The sequence below is a fragment of the Heliangelus exortis genome, chromosome 5, assembly GCF_036169615.1.
Source record: "Heliangelus exortis chromosome 5, bHelExo1.hap1, whole genome shotgun sequence".
NCBI lineage: Eukaryota > Metazoa > Chordata > Aves > Apodiformes > Trochilidae > Heliangelus > Heliangelus exortis.
In genome coordinates, this window is record NC_092426.1 from 41,961,024 (window position 1) to 41,969,655 (window position 8,632).

General features: G+C 39.0%; 1 long non-coding RNA gene across 1 annotated transcript in view; it reads left to right on the forward strand.

Moving 5' to 3' along the window:
• The first annotated feature begins 3,636 nt into the window (after window positions 1–3,636).
• Window positions 3,637–8,632, forward strand: part of LOC139796723 (uncharacterized) — a 5,533-nt gene continuing 537 nt past the window's right edge. The window contains exons 1-2 of the long non-coding RNA XR_011726125.1: window positions 3,637–3,791; window positions 6,552–6,838. This is a non-coding gene — a long non-coding RNA (uncharacterized lncRNA). The remainder of the gene's footprint in view (window positions 3,792–6,551; window positions 6,839–8,632) is intronic.

Consider the following 8,632-nt stretch of genomic DNA (forward strand, 5'->3'; position numbering starts at 1 on the left):
AATATATATAGTATTAGGATAATATATATATAATATCTTTATTTCCCTCTTGACTTTTGCTAAAGTCCAAATAAAGATTTAAAAGAAAAAGATTTAAAAAATTAAAAAAAAAAAAAAAGGATTTAAAAAAAAAAACCAAAACACAAAACCTTTTTCCCTGACTGGAAAAAATCAAGACTTCTTTTTATAGATTACAATTTCTGTAATACCTTGGTGTGTGTTAGGAAAACCATCTCCAGCCTGCATTTATGTGGTGTTCCCATGGCACCAATCAAGTCAGGAGAAGGGGAAGAAAAAAGAAATGAGTGGGAAGGAAAAACCCCATAACCAAAGCCATTCAGAGAAGAATGACATTGTCCTGCTGAGCATTACTAATTCCTGTCCTCCTGGAAACATTCCTGCTAAGGATAACAAGAGGTCTGAAACTCTGCCAAGGAGCACCTTTTCTGACCAGCTGTGGAGTCTGGACAGGAATGGAGCCTGAAATAATTGTTCCTCTGGCTCCTCACTCCATGCTATAGGTGGCAGACAATGTATAGGATCCATAGGAAAAACTTTGAGAGTCTGAGAAACTGCCTCCAGCTGTTGTTAGACCCCAACTTCCTATATTTGTGCACCTTGAGGATCAAGTTCTTCACAGTACCTCTTTTGTAGCTGGGATAAAAAGTTACCTACACCCTGATAATGAGCTGTTCTTGGCCTAAGCAATAGAATTCCCAAATCCAAAGCACTAAAATATCTAAGTTTCACAAATCAAGTTCTGTTTGGGGATTATTTTCGACCACAAAAAAGCAGTGAATATGTTATTGCACTGAATTTAGTGTTTTCTTCTATTTTTAAATAATATTCCTGGTATTGTCAATAAGACAGTGTAAATACTTCCAAGGAAAAGAGACTTGACAGCTTATACAGAGTACTGCACTGGCAGAAATAGCAGTGGAATACATAAAAATTTTTAGAGCTCTGAGGGGTTTCAGGAAAAAAAACCAAACAGTGAAGAGGGGAAATTATAATTAATGTAATATATATTATATTTATCCAGATATACAAAATTAGAACATATAATACATAATGAATATAACATATTTACAAGATGTTGGTGATGTAAAACTAGAAATACTGGGAGGAAATTATTAAAGAAGCTTTAATTTTATACACTTTTTTCTTAGAATATACAGCTAAGAGATTTCTTAGGAAAACCTGACCATACTACTTATGCTGCATTGCAGTCCTCCAAAATACTGATTACAATCAAAAATACTGAGCGTGGCACTACTTTATTTCAAGTTTATTATATATATACACAAGTATACATATTTTTTCCAAGTATGTCTGTCTGTATATATGAGTATATAGATACACATTCTACTGGCAAAAAGAACTGCTTCATTTTGACACTGAATTTTCTTTTGGACTACCTGGTCTAGTCACCAGGATATCACATATAGTTTCAAAATTTTTTATCTAGAAACAATTTTTTCTTCTCTATTTGCATTATAATGCTGTGATCTTACATGTTACTTCTGCATGTCACCTACATAAACAATTCTTTTTCTCTGGAAGTCAGGGATATCAATTCCTTCTCTTTAACATTTTATTTTATCTTAAGGAATATATAATTAGAGAAAAGGAATGTGTCCAAGGAGTAAACATAGGACTGTCTTTAATAGTAGGTCTATTTGTCATTATTTAGTATTGTAGATTTATGCTTATGTTTTCACAAATATTTTAGTAATAACTCTGAACTGTCAATTATTCAAAGTGTGTTTATCAGATCAAAGTAAAGAAATGTGTTATTTGGCAATGAAATAATCATCTCAGACATTTATTTTTCTCTTGCCCTCTAACATTCTGAAACACCTGTGCAAATTCTTGTTTATATTTGATATATATTTAGTATATTTATATATAATATATCATATACCATATGATATATATCATATATAATTGTATATTATCTTATATATATACAGTATATATTATAATATATATATAATATTGTATATTATCTTATATATAATATTTATAATATATTTTATGTTTTACTGTATAGCTCTCTGTTCATGAAGTTTCATTAGACCATGTCCACACTAATCCAGTCATGAGTCCATACAGCCAATAAATACCCATTGGGATGCTTTTTGTTAACTCAAATCTATGGCATAAAACCAGGTGTTTTTTTTAGCCCTAGTGTGGATATTCTGCATGGCCATGGAACAAAAGAACCCCTGGAAATTAGTGAGGAGTCAACAAATAGGAAAGAGCAGAGGGAAAAATCATGACACATGCAATAACACAGAATATCATAATGTAATTTATATGACAAATAATATATAAAGCAGAGTCATATATATATATATAAAATTAGGCTGGAAAAAACCATTTTGTTTCAGTCTGAAATAACTGAATTCAAATCAGAGATTTTCTCCCACATTTCTCATTTTTGTTTCAGGCTGTTATAAGGACTTTTAAGGCGAGGTTCTTGATCTTTTCCAACCAAATCTTCCATTACATCATGAAAAAGTCTTTTGAAAGTGGGTAGAAAAGTATTTATGTGAAGAATTATTGGCACCCTTTCCTTTGAACAAAGGGAAGAGGCTGGTGTTTGCCAAACAGGTCACAGCCTTATGAGTATGGCAGACCAAGTCATTTGCAAGAGCAGTCCCTGGTCTTGAGAGCAAGAATAAGCAGAAAAAATGAGCTTTTTAAAGTGTGAACAGTAGGCTTCATTGCTAGCTTTGGTAGGAAAACAGAAATTCTGGGTGTCTAGAATTTCTCATGTTTTGAGAATATTTTTCAGGTATAAATAAAAAAAGAAAGAAAACCCCATTAAATATTGAAGTATTTTGCTTCAATACTGTAGACATAACACAGCAAACATAAATGTCAGCATAAAATCAAACAGTACTGAATTCAATACTACATTTTAGCTTTATATTTTTTTGAGTGTTTTGTAATGTTGCCATAGTTTGCATTCTTGTGACACATGAAACAGTGTTGTCCAAACTCAGTACTTTTTTTTGTAACATCTTATATATAATTTCCCCAGCAGCAACTGCACAGTAAAATTAAATTAAAAATTAAAGAATTATTGCCCTCTTTCTTTCCAGGGCTTTTTTAAGGAGATAGTGAAATGCCTAAATATGTTTATCTGAATACATTTTTGCATGTTTTCCATGCTGGAATGTAATTTGCTCATTGACGTTCTCATAATTGCAAATAATATTCACCAGATAATTTTGAACAACACATAAATAATAATAGAAAATGCCAAAGAAGATTATAAACTGAATTGTTAATGAATGATGGTTTTAATCATAACTATTTGTGTAAGATGCTATTTGTCTTCTTCCCTGAATGAGTCAGACCCAGCAGAATGTATGTGAACAGTTGCTTTTAAACTGAGCTTATGAAAATCTCATTTACATTTTCTTTCATACAAAATGTAATTATCCTGGCTTCAAATGTCTTCCCCATAATATTTGTGATAGAAAGCCATGAGAACCTGATGCACAGCAAAATAGATGTCAGAAGGAATTTCAGATGCAGTAAAATCGAAATTTATTCTGAGATAACAACAAACATAATTGCAGAAAATGGCCTGGTTTGCAGCTTGAACAATTTGCAGGTCAGTTTCTATTTGGATGACACGTTGCTGACATCCAGTCTAGAATGTGTTTTATTTTAAAAGAGGTGGGCAACGAAAAGCTGATCATTATTTTGTTGTTTCAGGCTGAATTCCTGCATTATGGTAAAAACCCACCTTATCCACACGGGCTGCAATAAGAGAGGTGAGGAAATGGTCGATTCTTCTCTTTTCTCAGCATCTTCCATACCAAGAAATTGCTCTCTCAGTTCATGTACAGAGTGTGACCACCAGCAGGGCTGTCAGGAGTCTGATGCTGCAGCATCACCTCACTCACTGCCTGAGAATTCCTTCTTTAACCTTCAAAATATGGGTCTTTTGCAGAGTCATGAATTGAATCTCAGATTAGGATGAACAGCTAGACCATCATGAACCAGGAACATCATGGATGTGTTCAAAGACATTTACATTGCCACTAAATAGCTCAGAAAAGTTTTCCTATGTTATATTGCCAGGCTACTCCAGTTGCATTTTCTTCTGCTTTCCACTGAAGCACTGGGTAAAGGACAAGCTCTCTGCCAGACTCCCCTTGTCCTCTCCCTACCCCCCCGTGTCCAAAGCCCTCCCCCAGCTTTCTTGGAGCCCCTTCAGATATTGGAAGGTTGCTCTGAGCTCACCTGGGAGCCTCCTCTTCTCCAGGCTCAACACCCCCAGTCCCTCAGCCGGGCTTCACTCAGCCCTCTGAGCAACTTAACATTTTGTTATTAAATTCTTTCCTTACAAAAACAACCTATTTATTTAAAGATTATTGTGGAGAATAATGTGTTCCATTACAATTTTAAGCTAATGCTACTAGGAGCTGTTGTTTGAACATTGGCATAATGAACATTTGCTTTGCTAGCAGGGCTTAGGGAGAGGAAAATGATCCATCTGCTCTATAACAAGAAATAGGTGTTACCAGTATTTGCATTCTGTATTCCACTGGTTGCTCTTGGCCCCATTCACAGTGGAGATGATGGGCTTGAAATAGAGGGGGCACTGACCCATCAGACTGGTACATCCCTCTCAGCCTGTTCCAGTACACTGAAATCTGTCTCAGATTTGGTCTGAGGACTCAGATGAAAAGCTCAGAAGAGAGGAGAGGTTATTTGCTTCTGGTGAACATCAGTTTTTCTCCAGGCTGGTAGAATTTGCATCCCTAGAGAGCCATGTGAGGCCATTAAGAATATCTTTGAACTCAATGCAGAATGATGTTGCTGGGCCTCAAGAGGTGAAAGACCTTGAAGGTTTTTCTTTTCTTCCTGAAATCTAATACAGAATTGTGTGGGTTTTTTAATGATTAAAATCATTCTACTTAACAAAAACACATTTTCCAATATCTCCACTTTCATGCCATTAAAAACTGGGAAATAGCTAATTTTTTTAAAGACTGTGGTAATGAGTTTTGGTGCAATTTTATATGAATGGTTTAAGTTAGAAGTACTGGAAGGCAAGAAAATAAGTCCTTTCCATATTATTTCATTGCCCCTTCCCAACTGGAACCAGACAGGACAGAGGTAAATTGAAGTGAAAGATGTTTCAATTTTTAACCCTGAGAGCTAAGCTTGCTTATTGTCTCCATGAGATCCACCCAGGACATCCACTGGGGCAAATTCTGGCACTCTGCTTCAATCCTATTCTAGCTGCATCTGAGCATTGCTAAATTATGATAATGTTGAGTATACTCAGACACAGGAGGCTGGATCTAAGATGCTGAATTTAGGAGAAATATAGCTGCATCTGGAGCTTTGGAAATTCCTTTCAGAGTCAATGTACAGAGTATCACAGGCAAAGTGTGTTCACCTTTGGCATCTCTGTGCTGCACCTGGGGAGAAACACACTGACCAACTGCTTGACTTGTTCTTGGCCCTTGTTCTAAGGAGTTGTCCAAGCACAGACCCTGCCCTGCCTCACCAGCCTCCCAGGACCCCTCAGAAGAGGGTTCAGAAGGTCCCATAAGAAGCAGTAGCAGTCTGAGCACAGATGTGGGTGTGCACAGGACTTGTTCCTGTTCTCAGGCTGCACAACATCTGCAGCACAATCAGGAGAGCCCTTCAGGGCTTCTGTGGTGAAGCCACAGATATTGAAGGTGGCAAGGTTCAGCCTGGAGCAGGGGAGATGCTATAGCTCCGAAGGAGGACCCGGAAAACTCCAGGCCCATCAGCCTGACCTCAGTGCCTGGCAGGGTTATGGAGCAGCTCATCCTGGGGGCAATCACACAGCTCCTAAAGGATGGACAAGGGATCAGACCCAGCCAGCACGGGGTTAGGAAGGGCAGGTCCTGTCTGACCAACCTGAGCTCCTTTTACGATCTGGTGACCTTACTGGATGAGGGGAAGGCTGTGGATGGAGTCTACCTGGACTTCAGCAAGGCCTTTGACACCGTCTCCCACAGGATTCTCCTGAAAAAGCTGTCAGGCCACAGCTTGGACAGGGGCATCTGTGCTGGGTTAGGAACTGGCTGGAGGGCCGGGCCCAGAGAGTGGTGCTGAACGGGGCTGCATCAAAATGGCAGCTGTGGTGTCCCCCAGGGATCAGTGTTGGGCCTGGTTCTGTTTAATATCTTTAGTGATGATTTAGATGAGGGGATTGAGTCCATCATCAGCAAATTTGCAGATGACACTAAGCTGGGGGGAGTGTGGATCAGCTGGAAGGCAGGAGGGCTCTGCAGAGGGACCTGGACAGACTGGAGAGTTGGGCTGATCCCAACGGGATGAGGTTCAGCATTCCAAGTGCTGGGTCCTGCACTTTGGCCACAACAACCCCATGGGGAGCTCCAGGCTGGGCACAGAGTGTCAGAAAGGGACCTGGGAGTCTGGATTGCCAGGAAGCTGAAGAGGAGGCAGCAGTGTGCCCAGGTGGCCAAGAAGGCCAGATCTAATAACCAGAATTCCATGTGCTTTTCTTATCTCCATCCCTTTTCTAGGTAGTCCCTGGAGGACAGAAGCAGAGCTCCATGTAGCAACACTGAGACTACTGAGAGGTGGCAATTTTTGGGAACATTGCTGGCATTGTGTGGCTGCACCAGAGGTGGCAGCTGCTCTGCAATGGATCTGGCTGTTTGCTGACCTGGCAGTTTGAGAGGCTGTGGGAAGCCAGGATGGCCACAGATTCCATATAATCTCCAGTGACAGAGATACTGTTGGTTTTCTTTCCAAATCTGGGAGCATCTCTTAGTTGAACATCAAAGAGGCAAAAGTCTTCTGAAATGAGGTGAGTTATTACACAGTGTCTGAAAAAACATGCTGACAAAGACAAAATTTTGCAGAGAAGGTCTAAAGAACTTGGGCCTGTTCATATCGAAAGCATAAAATCCTAGAATAATTTGGGTTGGGAGGGACCTCTAAAGGTTATCTATGTTACTCTTCACACTCTGGACAGTATGTTCTAGTGGCTTTTATTTATTTCTTTTCCCAGAAATGCTTTTGTTCTGAGCAAAGTCTGTTTTCCTTAGGGCAGGAGCATGGATAACATTGCACAGTCCTGAAGGGAACAGGTTTGCAGGGCACAGCCACTGCCAGACTTGCTGTACTGTGTAAGAATTGCTATCACAGGAATAAAGCCCAGCTACTTGCCTGAAAAGTATTAGATTAGATCCCAAGATACAAGAGCTAACTAGAAAAAGTCCCCATCAAAAACTAGATGAGGTTTTGTCAGAGAAACTAGGAGGGAGACAAATCTGTGTTTTGCCCCATTTTTAAGAACAAAATGTTTCTGCCCCATGTATTTTAATTTTTTTTTTTTTTTTCAACGTAGAGCATATCTGTTTTTCTCTCTTCCCCTTACTCTCTTTTAGACACTAACTTTTCCATGTAAAAGGTTACTACTCTCATCTGGACTTGGAAAATAATAGGTGTTACCATATGTGACAATTGCCTTTTGTCAGTATGAGGTCCCAAACTTGCTTGAAAAATAGCAGGAGTGCTGGAAAGGAATGGGGAGGCAATTTACCTGTCAGGGTTCCTGGTGTGAGCCCTGCTGAAAACATTCAGAGTGGCATTAAGACTTTCCAGGCTCTGCACTCTCATGTGCACGTCTGTCTGTGAGGTTTTCCAGGAGACCAGGTACAGAAACAAGAGTTTCTTTCAGTGTTCATCAAAAATGAAACATTTTCTTTAGTTTAGAGGATACGGGGTGTCTTGGTACCTGAGAAGTTTAAGCATTGGTGGATTTGAAAGAAAGAAAATATGAGTGTAATGGATTTTTTTTTTTCAGTTGGGGTAAAGAAAGAGTATAGCATAAGACTAAGAATATATATATATATCACATACCTGATGCAGGAGAATTTTAAATTGAAAAGAGACAAAGAAAAAATTGGAAGCATATTGTCAGGATCAAATTCCTACATGGATATTGCACACAACTCTGGAGCGAGGTGGCTGTTCAGTATTCACAAGCAATTAATTTCTGCCAGCAGCTTTAAAATGCTCATTTCATGTCCCTATCACACATGTGTGTCAGGAGCTCAGTTCTGCACATACTTGACCAAAGTTATCATATTTGCCTTTTAGCTAAACCCAATTATGAATGGAACAATGGAAATGGAGACATTTTATGCCCTTGGCATGAATTTTTACTCTAACCAACACTTTCATCCCCCTTCACTGGAATTTCTGTGCAGGTGCCTTGCCATGGGGAACCTTCTCTCCCCCTCTGCTGGGAATGTGCAGAACTGCAGATGCTACAAAGCTTGCAGCAGATGCTTCTCAGCTCCTATGTCCTGGAAACACACCTTTAATTTCCTCTTCCGAGTCCCTGTCTCATTTCTTTTTTGCTGTTGTTTTTGATTTGTGTGAGCTTTCTCTTTATTCCTAGGGGTAAAGTTGCTCCAAAAACTAATGACACCCAATTTTAAAAAAAGGCCTATGGTGTGTCACAAGGACAGAACAAATTGTGCTTCTCTTCAGTTATTCCAATGACCTATAGAAAGTAGAGAAACCCTTCTCTTTCTCTTTCTCTTTCTCTTTCTCTTTCTCTTTCTCTTTCTCTTTCTCTTTCTCTTTCTCA